At 45.3% G+C, this 21177-nt stretch overlaps 1 protein-coding gene across 1 annotated transcript in view; it reads right to left on the reverse strand.

Annotated features, from left to right (window-relative positions):
• Window positions 1-20907, reverse strand: part of DHDDS (dehydrodolichyl diphosphate synthase subunit) — a 64897-nt gene extending 43990 nt beyond the window's left edge. The window contains exon 1 of the mRNA XM_056557429.1: window positions 20887-20907. The gene's annotated coding sequence lies outside the window, so the exon portion shown is untranslated. The remainder of the gene's footprint in view (window positions 1-20886) is intronic.
• Between the last annotated feature and the right edge of the window lie 270 nt (window positions 20908-21177).

The raw sequence follows: 21177 nt of genomic DNA on the forward strand, positions 1-21177 counted from the left end.
TCGCAGTCTAAATATGTGCGACTTTTCTGCGACTTTTGCTCTAGAGGATTTTTAGAACATGATGCATGCTAGTCTATTTTAGACTGAAATGCATTGAAAAATGCATTGGTGCTGAATTTATCAAAAGCGACTTTTCAGCGATAAGTCGCATAGGCTGAAAGTACGCCGAAATGTCAGACCATGTTGGAGCAGGTTTAAATATAGTCTAAAGCATAGACCATGCAGTCAGTGCACAGAATTTATCAAGAGACGTGCGCCTTTTGATAAATTAGGCGTGCAATAGACCAGCCAAACACTCTGTAGTTTGGTCTATATTGAGGCGGGACACAGACAACTTTGATAAATATCCCCCAATATGTCTACTTTATGTTTGCATCATAAAGTTGACATGTTTTTACTTTTGGAAGACGTCAGAGGGCTTCAAAGTTCAGCAGCAATTTTCCGATTTTTCACAAAATGTTCTAAATCGGAATTTTTCAGGGACCAGTTCAGTTTTGAAGTGGATTTGAAGGGCCTCCATATTAGAAATACCCCATAAATTACCCCATTAAAAAAACTTCACCCCTCAAAGTATTCAAAATGACAATCAGAAAGTTTGTTAACCCTTTAGGTGTTTGACAGGAATAGCAGCAAAGTGAAGGAGAAAATTCAAAATCTTCATTTTTTACACTCGCACGCAAAAAAAAAACACGGCATACTATTTTGGAAACTATACCCCTCACAGAACTTAATAAGGGGTGCAGTGAGCATTTATACCCCACTGGCATTTGACAGATCTTTGGAACAGTGGGCTGTGCAAATTAAAAATTACATTTTTCAATTTTACGGACGACTGTTCAAAAAATCTGTGGGACACCTGTGGGGCGTAAATGCTCACTGTACCCCTTGTGACATTCCGTGCGGCATGTAGTTTCCAAAATGTGTAGGGGGTCCACTGTTCTGGCACATGTGGAGGTGGTCCACTGTTCTGGCACCATGGGGGCTTTGTAAACACACATAGCCTTCAATTCCAGCCAGGGCCAGATTAAGACTGCCTGGAAGACGGAGCACTTCATGATAAGATGTCTAGGGGTAGAGTACCCCTTTAAGTCCCCCCCTTCAACACTCCTGGTCCTTCTCCACTATTCCACTTTTCTGAACCCCCTACGCCCCCCCCCCTCAGTCCCCTTCACACTTCTCTGCCCCCTTTACCAAACCCACACTTACCTCACCCCCCACCCCACCCCCCCAAACAACCTCACTTCAGCCCTTCATGCCCTCCTGGTCCTTCTCCACTACACTTTTCTCCACCAACCCCACCCCCAGTTCCCCCGCATTAGGTTGTAGTTCCCCCACAGTAGGTTGCAGTTCCCCCGCATTAGGTTGTAGTCCCCCCACATTATGTTGGCAGTGTCTCCCACAGACATACAGCCTCCGATCATATACAGTGTATGGCTGGAGAACTGTATGTCTGTTTACTGCCCCAATTCAGTGCTCCGACCACCGCTCCTCTGGTCCGGGGTCATAGCGGCAGGTCCCGGGACCGGAGGAGCGGTGGTCGGAGCACTGAAGATGACGTGTAGGTAACTTACCATGCGTGCATCCTCGTTGCTCCGCTCCTATGGGCGCACGCACAGGATGTCAGAGAAGTCCCTGCGTGCGCTACCTCCCTGCGTTTTAAATTATTGCAGGGCCACTGAAAGGTAACATCCTTGTGTCCTGAAAAGATCTTTCAGTGAGGGGGGGGGGGGGGGGGGATTACAGTATTTATGCGTATAACACACACTGGCATATAACACGTACCCTCATTTTCACAGAAAAATTTGAGGGGAAAAAAATAAATGTAAAATAAATGACTATAACTCTGAACTATATGCCTCATCATCCCCCCAACTTTGATTCCCCTTGATCCCCAGTTCCCCCCCTCCTTCCTCCCCCTTTTAGCCTCTGTGCCATATTTACCCCCCGCCTCCTTTCCCACGTTTTCCCCTGCTCACCATTCTCCCCCCCCTCCTGCTCATCATCCCCCCTACTCATCATTCCCTGCCCCTGCTCATCATTCTCCCCCCTGCTCATCATTACCCCCCTGCTCATCATTACCCTCCCCTGCTCATGATTCTCCCCCCCTGCTCATCATTACCCCCTGCTCATTATTACACCCCCTGCTCATCATTACCCCCCTGCTCATTATTACCCCCCCTGCTCATCATTACCCCCCTGCTCATCATTACCCCCCCTGCTCATCATTACCCCCCCTGCTCATCATTCCCCCCTGCTCATCATTACCCCCCCTGCTCATTATTACCACCCCTGCTCATCATTACCCCCCTGCTCATCATTACCCCCCCTGCTCATCATTCTCCCCCCTGCTCCCCCCAGCTCATCATTCTCCCCCCTGCTCATCATTCCCCCCTTTCTCATCATTTCCCCCTGCTCATCATTCTCCCCCCTGCTCATCATTAACCCCCCTGCTCATCATTAACCCCCCTGCTCATCATTAACCCCCCTGCTCATCATTAACCCCCCCTGCTCATCATCCCCCCCCTGCTCATTATCCCCCCCTGCTCATCATTCTCCCCCCCGCTCATCATTCTCCCCCCCGCTCATCATTCCCCCCCCGCTCATCATTCCCCCCGCTCATCATTCCCCCCCACTCATCATTCCCCCCCTGCTCATTATTCCCCCTGCTCATTATTAACCCCCCCCGCTCATCATTACCCCCCCTGCTCATCATTCCCCCCCCCTGCTCATCATTCCCCCACTTGCTCATCATTCCCCCCTGCTCATTATTACCCCCCCCTGCTCATCATTCCCCCCTGCTCATCATTAACCCCCCCGCTCATCATTAACCCCCCCGCTCATCATTAACCCCCCCGCTCATCATTAACCCCCCCGCTCATCATTAACCCCCCACTGCTCATCATTAACCCCCCTGCTCATCATTAACCCCCCCTGCTCATCATTCCCCCCCAACCCCCCCTTTCATCATTCCCCCCTTGCCAATCATTCCCCCCATCATTGCTCCCCCCCCCCCTTCCTCCTTTTTCTATTTTTCATATTTCCTTACCTAGCTGCGCTCGGCAGGATCAGGTGATGCGTCGGGTCTTGTGGGCTGTGACGTCTCCTGCGGCTCCTCTGCACAGTGTCAGGGACGTCACTCGTCATTTCCTGCAGCGCTGGGGTGTAATGAAGGAAACTGTGCCCTGCAGGAAATGACGAGTGACGTCCCTGACGCATGCAGAGGAGCCGCAGGAGACGTCACTCATCACAGCCCACATGACCCGACGCATCACCTTAGCCTGCCGAGCGCGGCCAGGTAAGGAAATATGAAATATAGAAAAAGCAGGAGGAGTCCGGGGCGGGCCCACAGGAGCCGCCGCTGGTCACTGTTTTAAAGTGGCCGCGGCCGGGCTATCGGGGGCCCCGATCCGCAACTCAGCAGCCCGCAGGGATGTCCCGAATGTGACGGGGCCCCCTGCGGGCACGGGGCCCCGAGCAGATGCTCCATGAGCACCAATGATGATCCGGCCCTGATTCCTTAATTCTCTCTCAAAAAGCCCAATGGCGCTCCTCTTCTGAGCATTGTAGTTCGCCCGCAGAGCACTTTACTTCCACATATGGGGTATTTATATACTCAGAAGAAATGGGGTTACAAATTTTGGGGGCTTTTTTCCTATTACCCCTTGTGAAAATGAAAAATTTGGGGTAACGCCAGCATTTCAGGGCAAATTTTTTTTTTTTTAATTTTCATGTCCAAATTTAACGAAAATTTGTCAAAGACGTGAAGGGTGTTAAGGCTCACTATACCCCTTGTTACGTTCCTTGAGGGGTGTAGTTTCCAAAATGGGGTCACATGTGGGTGTTTTTTCCTTTGCGTTCATGTCAGAACCGCTGTAACGATCAGCCACCCCTGTGCAAATCACCAATTTAGGCCTCAAATGTACATGGCGCTCTCTCACTTCTGAGCCAGTTCATCTGCAGAGCATTTTACGTACACATATGGGGTATTTCCGTACTCAGAAGAAATTGTGTTACAAATTTTGGGGGTCATTTTCTCCTTTTACCTCTTGTGAAAATGAAAAGTATGGGGCAACACCAGCATGTTAGTGTAAAAAAATGTCAATTTTTTTTACACTAACATGCTGGTGTAACCCCCAACTTTACCTTTTCATTAGGGGTAAAAGGAGAAAAATCGCCCCAAAATTTGTAGTGCAATTTCTCCCGAGTACGGAAATACCCCATATGTGGCCCTAAACTGTTGCCTTGAAATACGACAGGGCTCTGAAGTGAGAGCGCCATGCGCATTTTAAGGCCTAAATAAGGAATTTGCAATAGGGACGGACCCGGTTACCTACAGTAAAACCCTACAGCAGTGTTTCCCAAACAGGGTGCCTCGAGCTGTTGCAAGAGTCCCAGCCTGCCAGGACAGTCTATGGCTGTCCGGCAATACTGGGAGTTGTGGTTTTGCAACAGCTGGAGGCTCCCTTTAGGAAACACTGCTGTATGAGATGTTTTTCATTTTTATTGGGGGGGGGGGGGGGGGGGGGGGGCGTGTAAGGGGGTGTATATGTAGGGTTTTACTTTTTATTATTTTTTAGTGTAGTGTAGTGTAGTGTTTTTAGGGTACATTCACACAGGCGGAGGTTCACAGTAAGTTTTCCGCTGGGAGTTTGAGCTGCGGCAGAAAATTTGCCCCAGCTCAAACTTGTAGAAGGAAACCCACTGTAAACCTGCCCATGTGAATGTACCCTGTACATCCACATGGGGGGGGGCAGCCCCAAACCTTCAGCTGTGACAAAATGACAACTCCCAGAATGCACTGACAGACCGTACATGCTGGGAGTTGTAGTTTTACAACAGCTGTAGGCACACTGGTGGGGAACCACTGAGTCACAAAACAGACTCCAGCTCAGTGATTCCAACCAATGTGCCTCCAGCTGTTGCAAAACTACAACTCCCAGCATGTACGGTCTGTCAGAGCATTCTGGGAGTTGTAGTTTTGCAACAGCTGGAGGCACACGGGTTGGAATCACTGAGTTAGGAAACAGACTCTAGCTCAGTGTTTCCCAACCAGTGTGCCTACAGCTGTTGCAAAACTACAATTCCCAGTATGGCCAGACAGTCAGGGATGCTGGGCGTGTAGTTCTGCAATATCTGGCCATTCAGATGTTTCAGAATTACAACTCCCAGCATGCCTGGACAGTCTGGGCATGCTAGAAGTTGTAGTTATGCAACAACTGGGGAAGAACAGTTTGGAGACCGCTAAGTAGTGGTCTCCAAACTGTAGCCCTCCAGATGTTGCAAAACTACAACTCCAAGCATGCCCAGACTGTCCAGGCATGCTGAGAGTTGTAGTTCTGCAACATATGAAGGGCCAGATATTGCAGAACTACATGCCCAGCATCTCTGACTGTCTGGCCATGCTGGGAATTGTAGTTTTGCAACATCTGGAGGGCTACAGTTTAGAGACCACCGTATAGTGGTCTCCAAACTGTGCCACTTCAGATGTTGCAAAACTACAACTCCCAGCATGCCCAGACAGTCAGTGCATGCTGAAAGTTGTAGTTTTGCAACATCTGGAGGACCACAGTTTAGAGACCACTACACAGTAGTCTCCAAACTGTGACCCTCCAGATGTTGCAACACTAAAACTCCCAGCATGCCCAGACAGCCTTTGGCTTACCGCGATCTTCACTGCAGCCTTTTCCGCCTTCTCCGCTCCTCCTGCTGCCGCCGCTGCTCCGTGATGCTGACTCCGCCGCCTCCGCCGGTCGAGCCCCCCCCCCCCCCCCCCCCCCGCTCTGCCCCGACTTTGATTGGTGGCCAGAGCAGGGGAAATGAACTCTAACTCCCCTCCGATCATTCTTATTTTCCGGGCGATCGGGTCACCAGTGACCCGATTAGCCCGGATCACGGGCAAATCTCTGGTCTGAATTGACCAACGATTTACCGCGATCGCTGACATGGGGGGGTCTCAGGACCCCCCTAGGCATTACCACGGGATGCCTGCTGATATATATCAGCAGTCATCCCGGTCCGATCACCGACCGGCGAGCGGCAGTGATCGGAAATGCAGAGGGCGTATGGATACGTCCTCCGTTCTTAAGTGATGGGACACGAGGGCGTATGCATATGCCCTTCGTCCCCAAGGAGTTAATATAGATTCACCGTGAATAAATTTGGGTCGTAACAAAGTTTTTCCGAAAATTCGGTGAATCGTCCGAATCTAATTTTTGAAAAGTTCGCTCATCTCTAATGGCCATTGTACATAATATTTCAAGTAGAATCAGCTAAACCCTTTTTATGGCATTTGATGTCTTTTCCGCTTAATCGATTAAATAATAGACAACCAATCGATTATTAAAATAATCGTTAGCTGTAGCCCTACTTAATTGTATATGTCCGCATTCTGCTTAAACTGGGATGCAGATGTATACTGTTAATCGGAGCAGCAGACCCCATTCACTTCTATGGCCGCCTAGTGATTCTTTTTTTGTATGTGCTATTTAAAGGGGTACTCCGCTGGTAAGCTTTTTTTTTTTTTATCAACTGGTGCCAGAAAGGTGCCAGATTAATAAATTACTTCTATTTAAAAATCTTAATTCTTCCAGTACTTATCAGCTGCTGTATGTTCCAGATGAAGTTCTTTTCTTTATGAATTTCCTTTCTGCCTTACCACAGTGCTCTCTGCTGACATCTCTGTCTGTGTCAGGAACTGTCCAGAGCTGGAGCAAATCCCCATAGCAAACCTATCCTGCTCTGGACAGTTCCTGACATGAACAGAGGTCTGAGCAGAGAGCACTGTGGTCAGACAGAAAGGAAATTCAAAAATAAAAGAACTTCCTCTGTAGAATACAGCAGCTGATAAGTAATGGAAGGATTAAACATTTTTAATAGAAGTAATTTGCAAATCTCAAAAAAAAAAAAATACAGGTTTCATATATATTGTTTGCACTTATCTTGTAACTATGGTTTTAGGTGTTCAATGATTTATGATTTTGTACCTGTTATGTATAGCAGATGGGTGCCTCTATTTTTGGAACGGACAGGGTTAATCCCTGGTTCGTAGGATAGAAATCTTACTCACCTGTTCCATTAGGAGGCTGGGATTTATTTCCCCACCCTTCTGCTTCCCACCATGCATCTGATGAAAGGTCACATGACCTGAAACGTGTCATGCTTGGCGCTGATTCCTGGAATTTTAAATGTTTGTCTTACTGAATTCTCTCCTTGTCGATGATTTTACGTGGTTCCAATAAAGGTGAAGTTTCTTAATCGCTGGCATCTACCTGCTTTCTTCATAATTTGCAAATCTGTTTAACTTCAACCCACCAGTTGATTTAAAAGAAAATCTTTTCCAGTGGAGTACCCCCTTAAAGCACAATAGTCCCCACAATAAGTCCGCTTAAAATAATGGATACATCCTCAACAGTGTCACTAGGGGTGACTAAGTTTGGCCATAAAAGCAAATGGGGGCCACAGCTCCTGTTAACAGTATATGTAAACATCCCATTTTCGGCGGGATGCCAGCAGACATATTTAGCAGAAACACAGTGTGATCGTCTGCTTAGAGATATGGCCTGAGGGAGAAAGCATACCCTCTGAAACGTCATACTGGCTTGACTCAGCTGTTCATCAACCTCTTTAACAGAGAAAGTCCTCTAAAGATTGCAAAGCTTCAGCCAAGACTCCACATGGCATATGGATGCAATGAGTCTCAAGATGCATCATGCACCTTACGGCTTAAGGGTACGTTCACACCCGCGTATTTACAGCGTATTTTACGCTGCAAATCCGTTGGTGAAGGCCTGCTCTATGCTGGCTTTACTTGTGCCTGCTCGTAGCGGCAATATGCCGCTACCAGCAGACACACTGCGATGTGCGAGTCGCAGTATACTCACACATCGCGGGAGCTCTCTGCCTAGCTCAGAGCAGGGAGAGCGGCCGCGATGTGCGAGTACGCCGCGCACATCGCTGCACTGTGTCTGCTGGTAGCGGTGTATTGCTGCTACGAGCAGGCACATGTAAAGCCAGCATAGAGCGGGGGCCTTCACCAGCGGATCCGCAGCTAAATACCGCTGCAAAAATCCGCCCATGTGAACGTACCCTTAGAAGGACTTTTTCCTGGTAAATGACTGGACGCCGGGTGAGAAGCATATGCATTTTTTATTGCTGTATTTATTAAATATATAAAGCTTGCATTTAAAAAAATATGAGAATTTCAGTAATGCCTAGCATATGGATGATACCTTCAAGAAAAGATCTGCTTCGACAACAATTTGTGCACAGATATGTGTGCTTCCAATTGCAAACTAATAAACTACAGAAAAAATTTAGACACTTGACACTTTATCCAAGGAATAACGGCAGCACAGAAACATATGTTTGTGATGTGTTATCTTTTTCTGCTTCTACACCTTATTGGGGTTTGCTTATGTATTCCTTTTTTTAGTAATTTTTTTTCTTACAATTTTTTTGCTTATGTGCAACTTATTTATCAACTGGTTTCAGTCTGTTGATAAATTTCTTTCACATAAGCAATTATTTTTTTTTTTTTTTGCTTTGGCAGTAGCTTTTTCTGCTCCATGTCTGAGCTGGATTAAATTTAGTAGTTTTTTTTCATGCAATGCATTTTTTGCGACTTTCGCACTTGACAGTCACACATATAACTTTTTTGCAACAATTTTTAGCAAAAAAAAAACTACTAAATGCTTTGATAAATGTCCCCCATTGTGTTCACTTTTATTGGTTTGTATACCTTGTTATTTATTTTGGTGTCTGCACCTTAGGCTACCATGCTGTGTATGATTACACTTACATTGTCATTTATATTTTCATATTGCATTGTATATCCATATTTGTGGCGTTTGGGTAGATTGGGGATGGCACGTCAATTTTTCCTGATCATGAACTCTTATATTTTTATATATATTCTTCATACTTTTTCTGTGATTTTTAATGAAGTTGTAAATTTGATATCATTGTACTATATTTTTTTCTTTAATTAGGTTTCTTTAATTTGGACTCACGGAAAGGAAAATTTGAAAAAAATATTGGGGGAGATTTATCCAGAGGAAAAGTTGCCCAGTTGCCCATAGCGACCAATCAGATCACTTCTTTCATTTTTAACAAGGCCTCTTGAAAATGAAAGAAGCCATCTCATTGGTTGCTATGGGAAAATGGGCAACTTTACCTCTGGACAGGTTTTGATACATCTCCCCCATTAACTTTCCATGTCTTCCTACAACAGCACAGGAACAATAGGGAAGCAAAAGCAGTGACCAAAGAAGGTAGGGAAAAATAAAGATGTACATACCTTCCTCTGCTCCTCCGAGGGCTCCTGTCTCCGTCGCGATCCTCTTCCTGGTTGCTGGTGGTCGGCGAGTCATACTGCGCTCAGCCAATCACCAGCTGCAGTGAAGTCCCGACTCGGCCGGCGATAGGATAAGCGGCAGTGTGATGTTTTCGGCCCCGGCAGATGTCAAGAGACATCTAGTCTGTTCTTTAGCACTCTTCAGACACCAACAAAATGGTGACAGTAGAATTGAAAAAAACTACAAAACCCCCTCCCCCTCTCAGGGTCGGCGTTAGGGCGGGGCAAACCAGGCAATTGCCTAGGGCCCCCCAGGGGGGGCCCCTGCCGGCTGCTCAGTAGCGGATCAGCAGCTCACTGCAGCCCGGCCACTTTAAAACAGTGACCAGCGGCAATCCTGGACACTTCACTTCTCTGCGCGGCGTCAGGGACTTCACTCCTCACTCCAGGGACGCAAGGTAAGGAAATATGAAAAATAGAAAAAGCAGGGGGAGAGGGGGACCTAATGTGGGGGAACTATACTGCCAACCTAATGTGGGGGAATTCTACTGCCAACCTAATGTGGGGGGAACTATACTACCAACCTAATGTGGGGGAACTATACTACCATCCTAACATGGGGGAACTATACTGCCATCCTAATGTGGGGGGACTATACTGCCAACCTAATGTGGGGGAACTATACTGCCTACCTAATGTGGGGGAACATACTGCCAACCTAATGTGGGGGAACCTCTTTTATTTTTCTGTATATGGGGATGTATAAGGGTAATTTTTTGCACTTTTGATTTGTAGTTTTTATCAGTACCATTTTTGTTTTGACGGGACTTTTCAATTGCTTTTTAGATATTTTTTATGGTATTTGAAGTGACCAAAAATGTGCAAATCTGGTGAGTGCACTATTACGACTTTTGGGGCCCCCTTTGATTTTGCCAGGGGCCACGCTAAGCCTAAAACCGTCCCTACCCCCTCTCCTTTTACACATAGACAGAGGAGGAAGGTAGACGAGCGAGGTCTAGTTTGCAGCAGCTGCCAACCTAATGTGGGGGAACTATGTTGCCTACCTAATGTGGGGGAACTACAGCCTAATGTTGGAGAACTATACTGCCAACCTAATATGGGGGGAACTACAATCTAATGTGGGGGGAACTATACTGCCAACCTAATGTGGGGGAACAATACTGCCAACCTAATGTTGGGAAGCTATACTGGCAACTTAAGGTGGGGGAACTATACTGCCAACCTAATTTGGGGGGGAACTATACTGCCAACCTAATGTGGGGGACTATACAGCCAACCTAATATGAGGGAACTATACTGCCTACCTAATGTGGGGGAACATACTGCCTACCTAATGTGGGGGAACTACAACCTAATGTTGGAGAACTATACTGCCAACCTAATGTGGGGGAACTACAAACCTAATGTGGGGGGAACTATACTGCCAACCTAATGTGGGGGGAACTATGCTGCCAACCTTTTGTGGGGGAACTATACTGTCAACCTTATCTTGGGAAGCTATACTGGCAACCTAATGTGGGGGGGGGGGACTATACAGCCAACCTAATGTGGGGGAACTATACTGCCTACCTTATGTGGGGGGAACTACAACCTAATGTGGGGGAACTATACTGCCTACCTTATGTGGGGGAACATACTGCCTACCTAATGTGGGGGAACTATTCTGCAAACCTAATGTGGGGGAACTACAACCTAATGTAGGGGAACTATACTGCCAGCCTAATGTGGGGGACTACAACCTAATGTGGGTGGGGAACTATACTGCCAACCTAATGTGGGGGAACTACAACCTAATGTGGGGGAACTATACTGCCAACCTAATCTTGGGAAGCTATACTGGCAACCTAATGTGGAGGAACCATACAGCCAACCTAATGTGGGGGAACTATACTGCCTACCTAATGTGGGGGAATTATACTGCCTACCTAATGTGGGGGAACATACTGCCTACCTAATGTGAAGGAACTACAACCTAATGTGGGGGGAACTATACTGCCAACCTAATGTGGTGGAACTACAACCTAATGTGGGGGGAACTATACTGCCAACTTAATGTGGGGGAACTACAACCTAATGTGGGGGGGAACTATACTGCCTACCTAATGTGGGGGAACTACAACCTAATGTGGGGGAACTATACTGCCTACCTAATTTGGGGGAACATACTGCCTACCTAATGTGGGGGAACTATACTGCCAACCTAATGTGGGGGAACTACAACCTAATGTAGGGGAACTATACTGCCAGAAAAAGCAGGGGGAAAGGGGGGACCTAATGTGGGGGAACTATACTGCCAACCTAATGTGGGGGAATTATACTGCCAACCTAATGTGGGGGAACTATACTACTATCCTAACATGGGGGAACTATACTGCCAACCTAATGTGGGGGGACTATACTGCCAACCTAATGTGGGGAACTATACTGCCTACCTAATGTGAGGGAACATACTGCCAACCTAATGTGTGGGAACTATACTGCCAACCTAATGTGGGGGAACTATACTGCCTACCTAATGTGGTGGAACTACAACCTAATGTGGGGGAACTATACTACAAACCTAATGTGGGGGGAACTATACTTCCAACCTTATGTGGGGGGTACTATACTGTCAACCTCATCTTGGGAATCTATACTGGCAACCTAATGTGGGGGAACTATACTGCCAACCTAATGTGGGGGTAACTATACTGCCTACCTAATGTGGGGGAACAATACTGCCAACCTAATGTTGGGAAGCTATACTGGCAACTTAATGTGGGGTGAACTATACTGCCAACCTAATGTGGGGGTAACTATACTGCCAACCTAATGTGGGGGGACTATACAGCCAACCTAATATGGGGGAACTATACTGCCTACCTAATGTGGGGGAACATACTGCCTACCTAATGTGGGGAACTACAACCTAATGTTGCAGAACTATACTGCCAACCTAATGTGGGGGAACTACAACCTAATGTGGGGGGAACTATACTGCCAACCTAATGTGGGGGGAACTATACTTCCAACCTTATGTGGGGGTACTATACTGTCAACCTAATCTTGGGAATCTATACTGGCAACCTAATGTGGGGGGGGGGGACTATACAGCCAACCTAATGTGGGGGAACTATACTGCCTACCTAATGTGGGGGAACTACAACCTAATGTGGGGGAACTATACTGCCTACCTAATTTGGGGGAACATACTGCCTACCTAATGTGGGGGAACTATACTGCCAACCTAATGTGGGGGAACTACAACCTAATGTAGGGGAACTATACTGCCAGCCTAATGTGGGGGAACTACAACCTAATGTGGGGGGTACTATACTGCCAACCTAATGTGGAGGAACTACAACCTAATGTGAGGGAACTATACTTACAACCTAATCCTGGGAAGCTATACTGGCAACCTAATGTGGAGGAACCATACAGCCAACCTAATGTGGGGGAACTATACTGCCTACCTAATGTGGGGGAATTATACTGCCTACCTAATGTGGGGGAACATACTGCCTACCTAATGTGAAGGAACTACAACCTAATGTGGGGGGAACTATACTGCCAACCTAATGTGGTGGAACTACAACCTAATGTGGGGGGAACTATACTGCCAACTTAATGTGGGGGAACTACAACCTAATGTGGGGGGGGGGGGAACTATACTGCCTACCTAATGTGGGGGAACTACAACCTAATGTGGGGGAACTATACTGCCTACCTAATTTGGGGGAACATACTGCCTACCTAATGTGGGGGAACTATACTGCCAACCTAATGTGGGGGAACTACAACCTAATGTAGGGGAACTATACTGCCAGAAAAAGCAGGGGGAAAGGGGGGACCTAATGTGGGGGAACTATACTGCCAACCTAATGTGGGGGAATTATACTGCCAACCTAATGTGGGGGAACTATACTACTATCCTAACATGGGGGAACTATACTGCCAACCTAATGTGGGGGGACTATACTGCCAACCTAATGTGGGGAACTATACTGCCTACCTAATGTGAGGGAACATACTGCCAACCTAATGTGTGGGAACTATACTGCCAACCTAATGTGGGGGAACTATACTGCCTACCTAATGTGGTGGAACTACAACCTAATGTGGGGGGAACTATACTACAAACCTAATGTGGGGGGAACTATACTTCCAACCTTATGTGGGGGTACTATACTGTCAACCTCATCTTGGGAATCTATACTGGCAACCTAATGTGGGGGAACTATACTGCCAACCTAATGTGGGGGTAACTATACTGCCTACCTAATGTGGGGGAACAATACTGCCAACCTAATGTTGGGAAGCTATACTGGCAACTTAATGTGGGGGAACTATACTGCCAACCTAATGTGGGGGTAACTATACTGCCAACCTAATGTGGGGGGACTATACAGCCAACCTAATATGGGGGAACTATACTGCCTACCTAATGTGGGGGAACATACTGCCTACCTAATGTGGGGGAACTACAACCTAATGTTGCAGAACTATACTGCCAACCTAATGTGGGGGAACTACAACCTAATGTGGGGGGAACTATACTGCCAACCTAATGTGGGGGGAACTATACTTCCAACCTTATGTGGGGGTACTATACTGTCAACCTAATCTTGGGAATCTATACTGGCAACCTAATGTGGGGGAACTATACTGCCTACCTAATGTGGGGGAACTACAACCTAATGTGGGGGAACTATACTGTCTACCTAATTTGGGGGAACATACTGCCTACCTAATGTGGGGGAACTATACTGCCAACCTAATGTGGGGGAACTACAACCTAATGTAGGGGAACTATACTGCCAGCCTAATGTGGGGGAACTACAACCTAATGTGGGGGTACTATACTGCCAACCTAATGTGGAGGAACTACAACCTAATGTGAGGGAACTATACTTACAACCTAATCCTGGGAAGCTATACTGGCAACCTAATGTGGGGGAACCATACAGCCAACCTAATGTGATGGAACTATACTGCCTACCTAATGTGGGGGAACTATACTGCCTACCTAATGTGGGGGAACATACTGCCTACCTAATGTGAAGGAACTACAACCTAATGTGGGGGGAACTATACTGCCAACCTAATGTGGGGGAACTACAACCTAATATGGGGGCAACTATACTGCCAACCTAATGTGGGGGAACTACAACCTAATGTGGGGGAACTGTACAGCCAACCTAATCTTGGGAAGCTATACTGGCAACCTAATTTGGGGGAACTATACAGCCAACCTAATGTGGGGGAACTATACTGCCAACCTAATGTGGGGGAAACAATACTGCCAACCTAATGTGGGGAAACTATACTGCCAACCTAATGTGGGGGAACTATACAAAAATATAAAATTGTACTATTCTGATCCCTATACCTCTTTTATTTTTCTGTAAATGGGGATGTATAAGGGTAATTTTTTGCACTTTGATTTGTAGTTTTTTATCAGTACCATTTTTGTTTTGATGGGACTTTTCAATTGCTTTTTAGATATTTTTATGGTATTTGAAGTGACCAAAAATGTGCAAATCTGGTGAGTGCACTATTACGACTTTTGGGGCCCCCTTTGATTTTGCCAGGGGCCACGCTAAGCCTAAAACCAGCCCTGCCCCCTCTCCTTTTACACATAGGCAGAGGAGGAAGGTAGACGAGCGAGGTCTAGTTTGCAGCAGCTGCCAACCTAATGTGGGGGAACTATATTGCCTACCTAATGTGGGGGAACTACAGCCTAATGTTGGAGAACTATACTGCCAACCTAATATGGGGGAACTACAATCTAATGTGGCAGGAACTATACTGCCAACCTAATGTGGGGGAACAATACTGCCAACCTAATGTTGGGAAGCTATACTGGCAACTTAAGGTGGGGGAACTATACTGCCAACCTAATTTGGGGGGAACTATACTGCCAACCTAATGTGGGGGACTATACAGCCAACCTAATATGGGGGAACTATACTGCCTACCTAATGTGGGGGAACATACTGCCTACCTAATGTGGGGGAACTACAACCCAATGTTGGAGAACTATACTGCCAACCTAATGTGGGGGAACTACAACCTAATGTGGGGGGAACTATACTGCCAACCTCATGTGGGGGGAACTATGCTGCCAACCTTTTGTGGGGGAACTATACTGTCAACCTTATCTTGGGAAGCTATACTGGCAACCTAATGTGGGGGGGGGGGGGACTATACAGCCAACCTAATGTGGGGGAACTATACTGCCTACCTTATGTGGGGGGAACTACAACCTAATGTGGGGGAACTATACTGCCTACCTTATGTGGGGGAACATACTGCCTACCTAATGTGGGGGAACTATACTGCAAACCTAATGTGGGGGAACTACAACCTAATGTAGGGGAACTATACTGCCAGCCTAATGTGGGGGACTACAACCTAATGTGGGTGGGGAACTATACTGCCAACCTAATGTGGGGGAACTACAACCTAATGTGGGGGAACTATACTGCCAACCTAATCTTGGGAAGCTATATTGGCAACCTAATGTGGAGGAACCATACAGCCAACCTAATGTGGGGGAACTATACTGCCTACCTAATGTGGGGGAATTATACTGCCTACCTAATGTGGGGGAACATACTGCCTACCTAATGTGAAGGAACTACAACCTAATGTGGGGGGAACTATACTGCCAACCTAATGTGGTGGAACTACAACCTAATGTGGGGGGAACTATACTGCCAACTTAATGTGGGGGAACTACAACCTAATGTGGGGGGGAACTATACTGCCTACCTAATGTGGGGGAACTACAACCTAATGTGGGGGAACTATACTGCTACCTGATGTGGGGAAACATACTGCCTACCTATTGTGGCGGGAACTCTACTGTCTACCTAATGTGGGGGAACTATACTGCCAACCTAATGTGGGGGAACTATACTGCCAACCTAATGTGGGGGAACTGCAACCTAATATGGGGGAAACTATACTGCCAACCTAATGTGGGGGAACTACAACCTAATGTGGGGGAACTATACTGCCAACCTAATCTTGGGAAGCTATACTGGCAACCTAATTTGGGGGAACTATACAGCCAACCTAATGTGGGGGAACTATACTGCCAACCTAATGTGGGGGAAACTATACTGCCAACCTAATGTGGGGGGACTATACAGCCAATCTAATGTGGGGCAACTATACTGCCAACCTAATGTGAGGGAACTATACAAAAATATAAAATTGTACTATTCTGATCCCTATAACTCTTTTATTTTTCTGTATATGGGGATATGCACTTTGATTTGTAGTTTATATCAGTACCATTTTTGTTTTGATGGGACTTTTCAATTGCTTTTTTTAAATATTTTTTTGGTATTTGAAGTGACCAAAAATTTGCAAATCTGGTCAGTGCACTATTACGACTTATTGGGCCCCCTTTGATTTTGCCAGGGGCCACGCTAAGCCTAAAACCGGCCCTTCCCCCTCTCCTTTTACACATAGACAGAGGAGGAAGGTAGACGAGCGAGGTCTTGTTTGCAGCAGCAGCCAGACAAGTTGCTTGCTTTCACCAGATTCCTCATGTTAGCTCCCTCTGCTGGTCAACAGTGGGAGATATGACAAGTTATTATTTAATTTTTCATATTTTTGACAAGTGAATTAAAAAAAAAATTAAAAAAAATATAAAAATAATTTGAAAAAATTATTTAACCTTAAAAAAAAAAATTATTACATTTGGTGACACATTCCCTTTAAGTGTAAAAAAAATAATAAAAAAAAAGGGAATTAACCCCTTCCTAATAAAAGTATGAATCTCCCTTTTTCCCATTTTTTAACCTCTTGCCGCAAATGGACATTCATTAATGTCCATCTGCGGCTCCTGAGGTATGAGGCACGCTCAACAAATGAGCGCACATCATACCCGGTGGGTCCCAGTTGCTATAGGCAACCAGGAGCCACAGCTAATGCCGGACATCGGATGCGAATGCGGATCGGGCTGATGTCCGGCATTAACCCTTTAGACACGCTGATCAAACTTGATCCTAAAACTAAAGTAAACATTGCCGGTTAGCTCAATGGGGCTGTTTGGGACCGCCGGGGTGTAATCGTGGCATCCCAAACAGCTTGCAGGACGCAAGGAGGATCCCTACCTGCTTCCTCGCTGTCCAATAGCCGAATGACTGAGATCCAGACAGGAGCAGTCGAGCTGCGATAACACTGATCAGTGCCATGCTATGGCATGAGTACATATATAGAAAGTGAACAAAAGAAAAGAAAAGGCGGTCTCTAAGTGTAGTGATTTCACAGATAATTGTCAGTAAGTGCAAAAACCGCTGATGTGTGTTAGACAAGAGAAAGGTGAGAATGCACAATCACCTTTCAGTGTTGCGCTGCAGGCACAACGCTGTAATGCGCATGTATGAGTGTATACACTCACAATCAGTCCTTATGGCAGCCTTGCGTCCTGGTCCCGGTCATCAATGATTGCGGTCTTGCGATCAGCACTGATCAGTGTAGGAAATCAGTGTGTGCAATGTTATAGTCTCCTATGGGGGCTATAACATTGCAAAAAATAAAGTGTTAATAAATGTGATTTAAAGGAGTACTGCTGCTCAGCGTTTGGAACAAAGCATTTTTGTTTTGATCAAATTTTTTATCACTTTTTATTTTTGGTATGGTATGGTATAAAAAGTGACCAAAAATGCACTATTTTGGACTTTGGATTTTTTTTACATGTACGCCATTGACCCTGTGGTTTAATTAACTATATATTTTTATAGTACGGACATTTACGCACGCAGCGATACCACATATGTTTATTTTTATTTACACAGGTTTTTTTTAATGGGAAAAGGGGGGTAATTCGATCGGCGTGTGGCGGCAGCAAGTACCATTGCCGCTGGCTGGAGCACCGAACAAAGAACAGAAGTCTATCCGGATGAGCAGTGAGTGGCACACAGTGCCAGACTATTTTCCTCCGGCAGGCAGTCCACGGGACACCGGTTACATACCAACTTCTGCTATCAGTCGGAACTTTGCATTTTCTTTCACAGGTGAAAGCCATTCACTATTTCATTGCTGGCTCAGTTATATTGAAACATTTTTCATTTCACAGGTTAAGTGAACATTTCTCATGAGAATTTTATATGAACATTTACAGCTGAACTCCACAATTGAAATTACTTGTCACTGCAATATAAGAGGCATTCCATTTCAGCTGGCATGAGCTTCACAGTCATAGGCCCTCATTTACTTAGAAAATCAGGTTGTAAGTCTATCTTGCTTTCTTACCCGATTGCTTTTTTCCCCTGATATTTATTATTATGTCGCATCCTGTTTGTCGCACGTGGGTTTTGTTGGTTTTGGTTTCCAACTCCTCTGAGTTGTCGGGAAAAAATCCACAACAATTTAACAAATTCGGGTTGGAGAGCTTTATAAATACTTGGGAAAGCTCAGAAATGTCGGGTTACGCCCCTTTTTCGGGTTTGGGAGAATCCACATCGGGTCCGTCGGGAAAAAATGTTGCATTGTGTCGCAGACTGGCGCACGATGTCTGCGACATGGCGCAGACAAAGATGCGGCAAAAAAACCCGACAAAAGAAGTCGGGTTTAGAATAGTAAATGAGGGCCACAGTGTGTTATCCATTAAGCATTTGATAAGCAGTCTGGACATTACAATAACCTTAAGGCCCCTGCGGAATAATTAATTTTATTTTTTTATTATACTACTCTAATACAATTTTATTTGCTGTTTATTGTTGATATCTGTTGGTATAAAATTTTATAAAAATCTAGAAAGTCACATCAAATCATTTAATTTACAAATGTGTTTAACTTTCTGGCTCTATTGATTTGATATATCCCACCTATTAAAAGGTGTAGTCTTCATGCAATTAAAGGAGATCTGTAGTGGAATTTGTTTTATAATCCCCTCTGCCCAGGGCTGCAAAAAGTAACAAAACAAACTTTAACTCACCTGCCGATGTTCCCCCGTTGCGCCGATATCGGTCTTATTCCTGCTTCCTGGGGGCGATGAGTCATACTGCGCTCAGCGTATTGGCTCGGCCGGTGATAGGCCATGTGATAGGCCGGTGATAGGTCATGTAAGAGCCTGGGCCCCGCCTTCTCCTTGCTGCTCGATCTCGTTACATGACAGTGCGCTCAGCTTATCACTGGCCGAGGTGGGACATCTCTGCGGCCGGTGATACGCTGAGTGCAGTATGACTCATCATCCCCAGGAAGAAGACCGGGACACCAATATCAGCGCAATGGGGGAACGTCGGAAGGTGAGTTAAAGTATGTATCATTATTTTTTGCAGCCCAGGCACAGGGGATTATAAAAAAGTTCCACTACAAATCTCTTTTAAAGTGTTACTCCGATGAAAAACATTTTTTTTTAAATCAACTGGTGCCAGAAACTAAAATAATTTTTTTGTAAATTACTTCTATTAAAAAATCTTTACCCTTCCAGTATTTATTAGCAGCTGTAGTGCTACAGAGGAAATTCTTTTCTTTTTGAATTTCTTTTTTGTCTTGTCCACAGTGCTCTCTGCTGACACCTGATGCACGTATCAGGAACTGTCCAGAGCAGGAGAAAATCCCCATAGGAAACCTATGCTCCTCTGGACAGTTCCTGACATGGACAGAGGTGTCAGCAGAGAAGTAATTTACAAATCTGTTTAACTTTCTGGCATCAGTTCATTAAAAAAAAAAAAAGTTTTCCTCCGGAGTACCACTTTAAGGTTATACATTTCACCTACTAGTGATTTTACTGTCATGGTCCTCCTTTCCATTCCACTACATGAATTAAGTGAGAAAAAGAGAATGGAGGCAGATATACTATTACTGTCTTAAACTCAACCGGCATACAACTAGAAATGTTAGGTAGAAGATGCACCAAATATATCACAGTGGCACATTAAATTATATATTTGGTGGATTATGCTAGGCACTTTTCTTAGGCTAGGTTTCCACACGTTTTTTCCGGCTTTTTTATTTTTTATTTTTTTTACTACCACTGCAGTTTTTGAGCCACATATGGTCTTTAGTGGTAATGATGGTGGTTGTTGTTGTCAGTCACCTGATTTAACTGTATGTAATATCATATGATCTGTAGTGGTAATGATGGGGGTTGTTGTCAGTCACCTGATATTACTGTATGGAATCACTTATAGGGTCTGTAATGGTAATGATGGGGGTTGTTGTCAGTCACCTGATATAACTGTATGTAATCACTTATATGGTCTGTAGTGGTAATGATGGTGGTTGTTGTTGTCAGTCACCTGATTTAACTGTATGTAATCTCATATGATCTGTAGTGGTAATGATGGGGGTTGTTGTCAGTCACCTGATATTACTGTATGGAATCACTTATATGGTCTGTAGTGGTAATGATGGTGGTTGTTTTCAGTCACCTGATACAACTGTATGGCATCACTTATAGGCTCTGTAATGGAAATGATAGGGGTTGTTGTAAGTCACCTGATACAACTGTATGTAATCTCTTATATGGTCTGTAGTGGTACTGATGAGGGTTGTTGTCAGTCGCCAGATATAACTGTATGTAATCTCTTATATGGTCTGTAGTGGTAATGATTGGGATTGTTGTCAGTTACCTGATATAACTGTATGTAATCTCTTATATGATCTGTAGTGGTAATGATGGGGGCTGTTGGTGGTCACCTGATATAACTGTATGTAATCTCTTATATGGTCTGTAGTGGTACTGATGAGGGTTGTTGTCAGTCGCCAGATATAACTGTATGTAATCTCTTATATGGTCTGTAGTGGTAATGATTGGGATTGTTGTCAGTTACCTGATATAACTGTATGTAATCTCTTATATGATCTGTAGTGGTAATGATGGGGGCTGTTGGTGGTCACCTGATATAACTGTATGTAATCTC

This window comes from Hyla sarda, chromosome 2 (genome assembly GCF_029499605.1).
Source record: "Hyla sarda isolate aHylSar1 chromosome 2, aHylSar1.hap1, whole genome shotgun sequence".
Taxonomy (NCBI): Eukaryota; Metazoa; Chordata; class Amphibia; order Anura; family Hylidae; genus Hyla; species Hyla sarda.